General features: G+C 47.8%; 1 pseudogene; it reads left to right on the top strand.

The window, feature by feature from the left end:
* The window catches only part of LOC123055722 (uncharacterized), a 38,520-nt pseudogene that overhangs the window by 17,321 nt on the left and 7,949 nt on the right, over positions 1-13,250 (top strand).

Consider the following 13,250-nt stretch of genomic DNA (forward strand, 5'->3'; position numbering starts at 1 on the left):
CTAGGAGCGAACCGCCGTAGTATTGAAGGATGTGCGGGGACGAGTAGGAGCGAACTGCCAGCGTGCGAACGGCAGGGTAGTGGCTTTCCATTCTCCCATGATATGGGCTTAAGAGAGCCCATGGATCTGAGATCGAATGGTTGCATGGCGTGATTCTAGACCTATGGGTGAATATCCTATCATGGAGGGTTATTCTGCAAATTTTCAGCAACTTAGCATGCGACCGTTTGATCTCAAATCCAAGGGCTGCCAGCAGCCTGTATCGTGGTCGTGCCTACCACGACCGTCGCGTCGCTCGTGCGGTCGCGCCCTTGGAGATTTAACACGGTGCGTTAGGATATCTGATGTTGGCATGTCATACATAGTCATCACTTAGTCACTCATACTACAACAAGGTTTTGGCTATAAGGTTGGCTATAAGGTTGGCTATAAGTGTATTTTTTACTTCTCTCTATCTCTTTATTCGTACGCCCTCCATCCCATAATATAAGAACGTTTTTGACGCTAGTGTAGTGCCAAAAACATTCTTATATTATGGGACATAGGGAGTACTAGTATTTATTGAATTTGCCAAGGAGTGACCTCTTCCAATGAAATGGTGTTGCTAAGTTTGCTTCATTTAATTAGCTATAGACTCAAAATTGTCTTTTCACCTAGGTACACGCGCTTAGCACCGTTTCTTCCTTGGGTCACCAAACTAGTCTCTCTCTTCTTGATTAACTTGCCACATCAGACTTTATGCCTATGTGGCAAGCTTAAGCACCTGTAGGAGCAAGTAAGTACAATAGTGCGCTTTACATGGCATTTTTGCATATGTGGAGGAAAGAGAGGCAAGGAAAAAGTGGAGAAGTGGGCTCTCATGCAAGAGCCAGCCTCTACTACATGGTGGAGCATTGGGAGAGGCACCTGTATGGAGGTGGTCAGGAATCGGGAGACTCACGCCGGTCGTAGCGCCGCAGTTAAAATGATAATGGCAAGTCAAATCACGGGGCCCCACCTGTCCAGCAGTAACTCGCTGTCAAATCACACAGCCCTACATTTGCAGCAGCCTACTCCCTCGTCTTCTCGCGTCTCTGTCGAACCGACTAGGCGGAACCGCCCCGCCTACCGCGCAGGAAAAGCCCGCGCAGTTTACTCCCTCCGTCTAGGTGACCAAGGTGGAGAGGAAAACGAGAGAACTTAATGTTTAGTATTTTCTAAGGCTGGTTGTAATGGTACTAGCCTTAGCAATTTTGATGAGGTGTCATAGAATTAAATGAAGAAAGAGAGAGAGTTGAGTACTATGTGTCATACATGGCAATAAATAAAGTACTACATGATACCAATATATGATACATGGCGCAGGAGTACTAAGTATTATTAATACAGTTTTGCTAGAACTAATCTAGATGAGATATAATTTGGTCTCATTCATCTTTTATAGCCATTGGATGTGATGCTATATAAGATGCGTGTGTGCTGACGTGGGTTGTATTTGTTCTTGTGCAATGAACTGACCACTGCATGTCATGTTTGATAGTCTCAAGTCATTAAAAGCATACAAGCCCCACATCTCTTCTTGGTTGATTCCTCTATTTATGTCAAAAAATAAGAAACAACGTGAGAGTTAATGCACCACGCCTATGTGTTTACTATTTGGTTTTCGTAAGATGACTTAATACTCACCTAGATAGAGGGAATATTCGATTTGACAGCGGGCGGCGCAGTTCCCGATACGGCTTTAATGCAGACGAGGGAGGGAGTAGCGGTTCCCGATATGTCGAACGGCCAATGCATCCTCCTTCAATTAATGCATGAGGGAAGTAATGGGAGGAGGTCCGGGGAAAGAGGCTGCACGATGTGAATGCAACGCAGTTTGCCCTCATTGCCCTCATATAAAGGCGCCCCTCCATTCCAATGCATCTACCACAACGTACGCACCTAAGCATTTGTCTAAGCACCTACACTAAGAGCAAAAGAGCTCACTCCAGACCCATGGCGGCGATGCGCGTGAGCGGCCAGCGGCTGCACCAGATGGTCCACGACGCCGGCCTACGGCATGGCGCCGAGGATCGTCTCCAGACCGTGTTAGAGACCGGCTGGTGGATGGCCGCCGTCGATGCCAACTACGACTCTCAGTTGGACCAGATGATCGTTGCCACCAGCAACAAGTTCACCGTCCTCAAGAAGCTCGCGGACGACATCGCCGTACTCCTCCAGCCCGCGCGCCCGGGCTCCTCATTGCCTGCCACCCTAATCGGCCTCCATGGTCGGAACCTCTTTCAAGCACTGGTGGCCCTGCGACTGCCCACCGACGCCACGAAGAATGTCCACCTGGAGGTCGCGCTCGCCGCGAGGCGCCTCGCCCTGCAAGAATTCGTCGACCTACACATCCACGTGTATGAGCAAATCGTGTACATAGGTATCTACAAGGCCAGTGAGGACGCTACGACGTTGGCCTTCCTCAACCGGCCGGAAGCCTTGGATGCCTTTGCTGAGAAGCACCTCGACCTCGCCACAAAAGCCGCCGCTCCTTAGCCGCCGGTCGGTGGCCCGACGCACTAAGTTGAGGAGGAGGAGGTCGTACGTTCGTGGATCCATCTTTCTTCTTGCTTTCTGTAACCACCACTGCGATCGCATCATCGTGGCCTTAATTCTTATTGTGCTATTGCATTCTCGTTCCAGTCAATACCGACATGTGCGATCCCTTTGCTTAATTATATGCATCACTGTAACTAGTACTCCATCCGTCAATTTATAAGTTGTGCTTACCTTTACCATCAACTTCGTGCAACGCGTGGGCATCTTGCTAGAAAGACTAGAATATGTCTATATAATCCATATGTGATAGTCCATTTGAAATCTCAAAAAAGACAAATATTTAGGTACGGAGGGAGTAATATATTAGGAGTATATCAAAACAATAGTGATTTCTTTCAAGTTTGTGAACAAATACTACTATTCTACTACTTTGGATCTGTCGCAACGCACGGGCACATTGCTGGTAAAAGGAAAAGGCCTGCCGCATTCGCGTCGCACCCCCACACGCCCGGGAATCGGGAGTACAACACGGCCCGTCCGGCACGACACATAGCTTAGGGAAGGCGTGTTTCCTAGCATTTTCACTTTCATGTGGGACCGCCGTTGAGCAAACTGACACCCCGCCCGCCGCCGTGTTGGAAAACAGAAACGAGGGGAAGGTCTAGCTGTAGCACGGAAGCCAAGAAATTTGGTGTCAGACGGGGCTCGTTGATAGAGTAGGAGCATTCCGTACTAGTACTACTCCTACTAGTACCAAGTTTGTACTCCTAATACTATATTACTAGTACTACCACTATACAACTAGTAGGTACGTGCATGACACAACATCGTAGGAACAAAAAACTGGAAGATCTTGTTTTGGGTGATTTATCTTTTTTTCAATCAACGTAGTATGAATAATATGATGTGGGGGGCACCCATGAAGCTTATGTGGATTGGTTGCATGGCTACGGAAGGTTAGAGAAAAATAAATAGATAATGTGTTTAGAGTGCACTCCACTAAATAGATATACTTTGGATCCATTGCAATGGACCGGCACATCTATATCTATACCCCCTATATAGTGTGTGAAAAACTTTGAAAGTTGGTCATTGGACGAAGCCAATCCGACGGTACAAAGATGGCAAATCCGAGCACTACTGGGCGTTGGATATCATCCACCAGATTCTGCCACATGTATAATCTAGAAGACTCCATGGTTGAACTTAATTCATGACTAACTTTGCCACAACTAAGCTTAAGCAAAGTTATTAGTTCTTCAAAATGAGAGCCACAAGTTGGCAAGCCTAAGGGAATCTTGCCACATTTTTTGTGTGTATGTCATGTGGGGCCTTAGTGTGGCTTGCCTAAGGTGTGGCTTGAACCAAACACTCACCTAAGTTAATCAAACTTGCCTAACCTTACATTCCACCAGATTTTGCCACATGTTAGAATCCAGAAAGCTCCACATGTAGAAGCATAATGCACAAACCACCAGAATCTCATGCGTGCAATGCACATGTACCTTACTAGTACTAGTTGGTAGTAGTAAGAAACAAATTCCAGTTTTGGCACGAGCTCGTACTGCGGGAGCACCACAAGGCCTGCCGCAGGAGTTACATTTCCCTCTCGGGGCCCACGGGACCGAACTTCAGTGGCTTAGTGCCCGGCCTATGAGTCAATGACATGCGGACCTTAAATGCGGCTGGCCCACATGTCATTCTCATGGTGGTGGCGTGGTTCGCGACTCACTCGTTCGAGATGAACCGGCCGGTGGTGGCGTGGCCGTGGCGAGGGTGCCACAGCTGGGCGTCGGGGCGTTACGAGGCGTAGATGGCCACACCGACGGGTACTACCTATAGTACATAAGTACTCCAGCTGAGGATTGATGACCGGGACGAAATGTGTCACAGCCGCTGGATGAAAATTCGATGGTGCGGGAGTACGGATCGGAGCACAGCAGCGGAGCAGGCAAACCGCGTCCAATCGGGTGTGTCTGTGGTAGAAAGTTGATGGTCGCCGCAGTTTAGCTGGCCCGCATGTCATGCACACAAAGGCAGAGGAGCGATGGGGCCGAGAGGGATGAGGGGCACGTCGGGGGGATGAGGATCCCCTGACGCGAACAATCCTACCATTACGTCACTGACATGTGGGACCCATAAGCGTGGGTCCCACCTGTCAGCGAAGAAAAGGCAGGGCAAGGCAGTGATAGCCACGTTAGAGGATCCATGTGCACGTCGGGGGACGTCGTGTCGTGGGTTGGAGCGGCGTCGTGGGAATCGCGTGTGGGTGTGGCAGTGGTAGAAACAAGAAACGTGATGGTCGCCGTGGTTCAACTTCCATGGACAAGCTGTCATGTCTGCTGACACATGTATATCAAAACTAGAGTGTTTATATTTCAAGCACGTGAACAAGTATTATTCTACTACTTTGGATCCATTGCAACGCACGAGCCAGCACATTGGTAGTAGTAGTGTCCATCTCTATCTCTAGAGGCCTTCCCTCGTTCATCCTTTTCTCTCACAAGATAAAATACTCATACGAATGCATCTTGATGTTCCGTGGAACGCACGAGGATGTTTCCTTGGGGGTCTCTCCAGCGTGGCGTGGCCGTAGTTGCAAGTTGACGCCCCTTGAGATGCCGACGTTGAGGGGCACTCGGATTTCCTCTGATGAGCAGGTAAGATGAGTTTGATCACGTAGTAAATGCATTCTAAAGACTACTTCCGTGTCCATTTCCTAATTCTCCCCCTGCCCACTGTTTCACAGGTTAGGCTCGGTGCAAGTGGAGATTGGCTTGCATATGTACGGGAGGGTACCAACATCAATTTGCACAACATTTACAACGATGACACCATTCCCGTAGAACCTTTGTCCAACATTGGGATCAGCCATGCAACGGGCCACCGCATGAATTGGTACGATGGAACCACGGTGAGATTGAATAAGGTAGCACGAACCTTGCACATGGCGGTCAAAGGCGGACCATGCTATCTACGGCTGATTTGTTGCCGTACGAGTAGGAAGACGCCGTGCTCCTTTCTAAACGCATCTTCGCGGTGACAAACCAGGGTACTTATTTTGTATGGGACACATCCTATGATATACTCCCTCTCTCCCAGTTTATTTGTTTTGATTCTTTTCGCTTTATAAGTTTCAAATTCAAATTTAGAGCTCCCCATCACATGTTGAGATTACAATGTCCATTAAATCGTTGCGTGCAGGTATAGTAAAGAAACAAATCTCGAGTTTGGCACGAGTTCGTGCTGCGGGAGCACCACAAGCCCTGGCGCAGGAGTTACATTTCCCTCTCAGGGCCGTCGGGACTGAGCTTCAGCGCCTTACTACACCTACCTTTGAGTCAATAACATGTGGACCCGATAGGTGACTGGTGCACATGTAATGCTCCCGTAGGCAGAGGGGCAGTGGGGCCAAGAGGGGTGAGCCGCAGGTCGGGGGACGTGTGGTTTCATGGGTTCGAGCGGCATCGTGGGAATCGCGGGTGGCTGTGGTAGAAACTTGATGCTCGCCGCATTTCAGGTGGACCACATGTCATGCACACAATGGCAGAGGGGCAGTGCGGCCGAGAGGGGTGAGGCGCACGTCGGGCGGCGTGGTGCCGTGGGTTGGAGAGGCGTCGTGGGAATCGCGAGGTGAAACGTGATGGTCGCCGTAGTTGAACTTCCATGGACAAGCTGTCCTGTCTACGGACACATGCACTGCATACCGATCACTGGAAGGAGTAGCAGAGAAAGCTATATATGCGGATAAATAGTTCCTTATAGTCAAGCGGACCGACGCTACTACTCTGTTCCAAAGACATGCACACCATCGAAATAGTCCATCTATATCAATATACACCGAGAGGGAATAATTTTTTTTACAAGAGAGGAAATAGTTCATCCATCCATAATGCCCTCCTGCTGGTGCAGCCTTTTCTTCTTCTTCTTCTTCTTCTTCTTCTTCTTCTTCTTCGTCTTCTTCTTCTTCTTCTTCTTCTTCTTCTTCTTCTTCTTCTTCTTCTTCTTCTTCTTCTTCTTCTTCTTCTTCTTCTTCTTCTTCTTCTTCTTGTTCTCATTCTCTGTGGGAGACGGCTTCGCAACAAGCTCTTTGGACCTTGCAGCTATCTCGAAACTCACACGGGCATCGAGGGCAGCATATTTTATCCGCTCGTACGTCAAGGGATAATTCTCCTAGACGACCTTAATGCCACCATCTCGTCACCCTTCTGAAGATTTGTACCGAGCACAAAATTTGCTACGTCGAATTGGGATGGTGTCTGTTTATCACAATCTTCTACAGGAATTTTGATTCTGGTTTGTAGGTCAGCGATGCTTTTCAAATCAAGGTTGTACGGCTCCAGTTTTTGTTTGTCCCCTTCGATGGCTGCCCCACAGAAGTATACGTCCTCCCGGGACAAGAAATCGTGAAGCTCACCTGGTATGGAGGGCGAGTGTATGATGTGGTACATCAAAACATCATCTTCGAGGCACAGCTGAAGGACGGCGGTGCGCTGGATCTTCCCAGGGGCACACTCCGTGTACTCTGCGTTGAGACCGATGACCCTCGTCTCTACCTTTTCGAGGGAGTTGGATACATTGTTGATACACTGCCGAACAACCCTTGGGTGGGCGGTGACGGTGGCAACTATGCGCATCGAGCCTTCGACGAGGACATGTTGGACGCTAAAAACCTGCATCTCGATCTCTTTCGCCATTTGGAACCGCTGGAACGGAGGGCTATGGTTTGGAGAATTAGGATTAGATGGCTAGTCTAACTGAAGTAGTAGATGATTATTTAAAGAGGTTAAAACAATATGAACGCAGTGGGGTTTGGATGCAAATGAAGACGAAGGGGAGGTGAAGAAGCCGAGGAGAATCGGTTCCCGATGGAGAAGTAAATGGGAGAAGTGGCGTGCAGGAAGTTGATTAGACGGCTAGGTAGACTAAACGAAAAGGCTATGCGGGTAGACTGATGAGTCGTACCTGTTCGTGTATGTGCCCATCCTTCCTGATAGGTGGGACCTATGCAAACAGATAAAAAAATGTGTCGTAGTTTTTTTTTTGAGCGCGTGAGTGGGAGACACAACATTCTCTGGTTAAGGAATACTCCCTCCGTTTAGGTGAGTATAAGTCACCTTATGAAAATCAGGTTTTCCCAAAACCTTTAGGCGTGGAGCATTAACTTCCTGATCGATCCCCTCCCAGCCTCGTTAGCCAGCGTTCTCTTCCTCTGCTGCCGCATTCTACCTTTCCATTTTCCTTTTCTCAAGTGTGGAACGATCTGCATGCCGTCCTTGATGCACCAGAACGACCACTGCATGCATCGTGGCAGGGCGTTGATTGGGCATGCACGAGAATTTGGTTCTGCTCGCAATATGGATGATACCTGAACGATGAAGTGAACAGGCATGCTAGCACGGGAGACCTATTTCCGCTATACAATACTGGAGTACTCATGTTCCTACTAGTAGTATTAGTACAACTGTGGTACACTTGATGGTCAAAATACTATTCATCCGGTCCTCACAGTGAAGTGACAACACCCTGCGCCTGACACTAGTCCAGGCGGCATGTTCGGGTTACCAAAGTCAGCCTCACCCTGTGCACTGTGCAGTCTGTCACCGCCGCTGTACAGCACATTGGCGCCTCGCCTCGTCTCCCTCTCCGCTCCCATAGCAACACTCCATCTCCATCTCCTTCTCCGTCTCCATCTCACTGTGCCCCCGTGTACCATCGCCTCACTCGCCTCCCCCAGTACCACTATTCCCTCGCTAGCCGCTCCAGCACCGACATCCTTCTCCCCCGTAAATCAAGCCCCCTTCCAAACTCCACCATGGCCGAACGCGAACCGCGCAGCATCCATATGAGCCCCGATTGGAGCAATCTCCCCAGTGACATCCTCAACCTCTGTTGTTCGTGTATGGATATGTTGAGCGCCCTGCGGCTGGCTGCATGCTCGAGGGACATGCACACGGCCATCGTTGAAGCGAGGCCTAAGCTTTTCAAGACACCCTGCTTGCTGCTATCTGGTCTTGCGAGATTGGCTCACCCTGATACGGAGGTGTGCATTATGCCCCTGGACTTCAATCCGATCTCCATTAGCTGAAACTTCTTCGCAGGTATGTAGTGGGTCGCCGTACATCATTTCCCTCGACATCGATCCGATCACCATCGCCCGAAACTTATTGGCAAGTATGTACTGGGTCGGCATGAACTCCCACTGGATGGCTGCCTTCAGAGAAGACGGTAAAAAGTTGGTGCTCATGAACTTCCAGACCTCCCATGAGATTATCCTTCCTCCGTTGGATTATATAGAGTATTACCATCGCGGTCCAAGTCATCTAGATTACTACGTCAGTTGGACGGACCTTGTTTTGCAGAAGATTGTAATCTGCCAAGTGCCCACACGACATGCGAATTACGCAGACTTCAAGCTAATTGCCTTGTTCGACCGCGGACTCGCCTATCTTTACGCCGGTGCCTTCTTTAGCTGGAGACAACTCGGCTCGCAGTGGATCATCGTCAAAGCTGATACACACTTCTGTGATGCTATTGAACACAATGGCATCATCTACGCGATTGACAAAGCAGATGGCACCACGTATTGCTGGGACGGCGCGTGTAAGTTGTTTCCGTCTCATGTTAATGATGACGCCATGACACTGTTTGAACTTTTTGTGATGATTGGCATATCCCTGTTTGAGCGGAATTTGAGTAGAACTATGGCAATGTATTAGAGACGCTGTAAATCAGCTATATTTGGAATGAGTTAATTCATGCGATTGTGACCATGTCATTACAGCCAATTTGTACCCTGAATAATCAAACGGTTAGGAATATATGGATATTATCCTTATTTTACAGTAATCTATATACTACTACTAAATATGAGTGTGTATCAATGGCCATGTTAGTTTCCTCATTTTCATGATGTAGAAACATGCACCACACTATTAGTTTCATCTAACCATACATTAGGGAAGTAAATGTGCAAATGGAGAACTCTATATTTGGAAGTAGTGAAATCCTGCAATGCTTACCATGTGTACATACCTATATTCGCCCTTCAGCAATCAATGGCTAGAATAATATCCTCACAAAAAATTTGCCCACAGAACACGAGTATATAACAATGCATGGTCTGTTAGTTACCTTGAAGAATTTGTTTGTGAGGACAGAACATGATTACTCCCTCCGTTCCCAAATATTTGTCTTTCTAGAGATTTTAACAAGTGACTACATACGAAGCAAAATGAGTGAATCTACACTCTAAAATATGTCTACATACATCCGTATGTTGTGTCTATTTGAAATGCCTAGAAAGACAAATATTTGGGAACGGAGGGAGCACATAACATGCATGACATGGTAGTTTCCTGTGAAGAATGGATTGTGAGATAACGTGAGTATAACCATGCATGGCACTTCTATATTTTCGAACCCAGTATACATTTCCCTGTATTTTCCTCCCAGTTCCAACAGGGACATATCAATGCTGTTTCTTGCATTATCCTACTCATACTCTGAACAATGCTGATCTTACATTAACAATGCCTGTCCTTTTCGATATGATGCAGTGTCCCTACAGTTACTGTCCTTTGTAATCGCACCACCTTTGCCAAAAACAGGGAAGCACAACTGGTTCCTCGCTCGATCAGACGACGGCAAAAGACTGATGATCATTCGGACACATGAGCCGAAAAAGTTATATTGCAAAAACCCCACTGTATACAAGCACCGTGTAATACGTGAGTATCCGGACAGTGGCTGTTACGTCTATGAGAAGGATACCAGCTTGTTGGGGCCTTTAGGATTTTTTAGTTGGAGGCGGGTAAACAGCCTTGGTTCACACTCTCTGTTTCTTGGACTCAATTATCCGATTAACCAGGAGATCACCGTTGGCAAGGACCTTGATGGCAGAGAGGCTCTGTTTGCTATGGAAAACTGTGTCTACACGACGAGCCCTAGGAGTTCGGGAGCAAACTCCCCTGATTGTCAACGATACAGCCTGCAGCCAAAAGAAGGTGAGAATGACAAAGGCATCCGGATTAACTTTGATCCTTGGATGTCTCAATTACGACAGACAGTGATGTGGTTCAAGCCTTCAGGTTGATAGGTAATTGGGCTGTTGCATCGAAAGGGTGGAGTACTGGTGTCTCCGGATCACTGGTCGCTGAAGCAGGGCTGCAACTTATGATGGTGTTGGATCATCTCTTCGAATGACTTTGTTGTCTTTGCTGCTGGTTCTGGATGGGTAGTTCTTTCTTTTGTTATGCATATTCCTTGTCATTTGGTCATCCTCGTCTATGCCACTCTTACTATGTAATAGTTGCTTCAGTTTAGAATGTCATTCTCGTCTGGATCACGAGAGTCTGAGCGCTGCAGATGGGTGCGTTTTGGTGGTGTAGCAAGACTTCTTATGAACTATCATGTCTTGCTGTTTATGTCAGTAGTAGTCACTAGTCAGTGTTTGAATGTTGTATATATCGTTGTTTTGAACTGTTTATTGTCTCGAACTACTGGTGGGCTAAATGAGAGCATCACCATTCTCCAGTGTTCAGAGTATATCTCCTTTTTTCAAGTTATATAATTTGAGCTCAGTGTTTTTTCGATGATGTACACTTGTTTGGGCCAGTGAGGTGTCGTTGAATATGGGCCGAGTAGTAACGCAATGCCAAACAGGTCAATTATGACTCTCAGGCCGGGCTCTCAAAAGATCCTGAAAAAAAGGCCAGGCTCTCCAAAAAAGAAAGAATAAGGACTCTTAGGCCGACATGTGGGCGCCACCGGTGTTTTCGTGTGCTTGCGTGCTGAGAGTATATTGGCGCGTGCTCGAAATTCATGCTACCTTTTCATCTCCAGTCTCCCGCCCCTCCCCCACCTCTGGAATCTCGATTCCTACTCCAGTTCCCCCAAATCCCCCTCCTGTACTCCCTGTACTCAAGCGAACTATCATGTCGCCGGTCAACGCGGATCTCCGAGCCGGAGATCCTGAGGTCCGTCCTGCCTTCGGTCGCTGCGTGCTATCGCTCAACAGTGGCATGGCGGCGCTTGACGACCAGTTTGCCGGCAAAGTGCTGATGGTAACCATCAACGGCGACCGGCCTCCCGTCTCGCCGAACGACCTTGTCAAAGCTCTTGGCATTGCGCATGACATCCAAATAAGTGACTTGCTCCTCGAAGTCTGTCCGCCACCGGCTGATTTCTTCGTCAGGTTCCGGACAACTTTCGACTGCAGTCGTGTGTTCGAATCTTCCCGGCGTTTGTTCTGCGATGGCGCGCTGGTGAGCTTTGATCGGTGGCACCCAGGATGGGGCTCGGTGCCCTCTGAGCTTGAGTTTTTAACAAAGCTTACCTTCCACGGCATGCCTCGACGTGCTTGGAACAACGAGTCCATGAACGAGCTTATCAACGACCTTGGAGGTGAGCTCGTAAGTATGTTTGTTCCTCCAGACAGCTGGGCTCTGACGGTTATGGCATGGATGAAGAAGCCGTCCACCATACCGAAGGTGATTGGTGTTGAGATACCGGTGCAGGAACTGGGGTTGTACTATTCGTCGCCACCAAGGCCGCCGCGGACCACATTAGGGATGTACCTGTATCGAGTATTCGTGCATGTCGAAGTAGTGGTCAATCCATCAATCGAAGTCCTGCCGCCGCCGCTGGTGCCAGGGTCCGTTGACGACGTCCATTACAGGAGTCAACGCCAGACTTTCCCCGTGTTGCTCGGAACGATGGATGGCACAGGGCCTACTCCATCGCGCGGTGGAGGCCACTGCTTCTTTGGGAGAAGAGGCAGGGCTGGCTGCCTGGATGTGCTCTAATTTGAGGTAACAACTGAATCTTGTCAGATACTAGTTAAATCCGAGCTATGGGTGTGAAGCACTGATATGCCAGTACATTTGATTGTGACCTGTTCTAATTTTGTACCTGTACTTTTTTTAGAAAGGGCTGTACGTCAACTTAATGTGCTAGCAGAACTTATTGTGTTGTCTGTCTGTTTTCTTTGCACAACATTTAAGATATTTCCCCGTCATTGATAAAGACGATGAACCGTTATGTATGACTTGGTTGGTTTCAACATAGCCCTTCCCGTAGCGATCCACTGCTTCCATCCTGATTGTGCCGCCTGCGTGAAATTTCTGTATGCAAGTTCAGTGTGCTATGATGTTCTATATGATTGTGTCAACTATATATGTTTTTACTGAGTATCAGCAATGCATATGGCTGAAAGATGTATTTACGAGCATCGACCGATGGGTCTCTCTCTCTCTCTCTCTCTCTCTCACACACACACACACACACGCACACGCACAAGTGGGACCCGTTGAATTATTTATTTGCTCGTGGCAGCTTTTAATTAGGTTCCACTGTAATCTAACTTTTTTCTTAAGTTATTAATTGAGCTCAGTGACTTCAAAAAGTTGTACAGAAGCCTTGTTTGGGCCTTTCCGGCGTCGCTGAATGTGGGCTGATTAACCATGTTAGGTTGTACTGTACTACACAGGCCTTTTTTTTCATCATCAGCAATGCAACTGGGCCGATAGTTGTACACAATATCCGGGTCAACTTGTTATTCTCCGCCCCGCTGGGCTGCAAACTTTCCTAGGAGGTATGCATTAGGCTTAACAAGAAAATGGACTTTAAGAAATAATAAATGGGATGTAATTAAAATAACTGGATAGTTATTATGCACCAAACACGTAATTAGTTTGAAAAATATATTATTTTTGGAATTTGAAAATTTT

The sequence above is a fragment of the Triticum aestivum genome, chromosome 2D (genome assembly GCF_018294505.1).
Source record: "Triticum aestivum cultivar Chinese Spring chromosome 2D, IWGSC CS RefSeq v2.1, whole genome shotgun sequence".
In the NCBI taxonomy this organism is placed as follows: Eukaryota; Viridiplantae; Streptophyta; class Magnoliopsida; order Poales; family Poaceae; genus Triticum; species Triticum aestivum.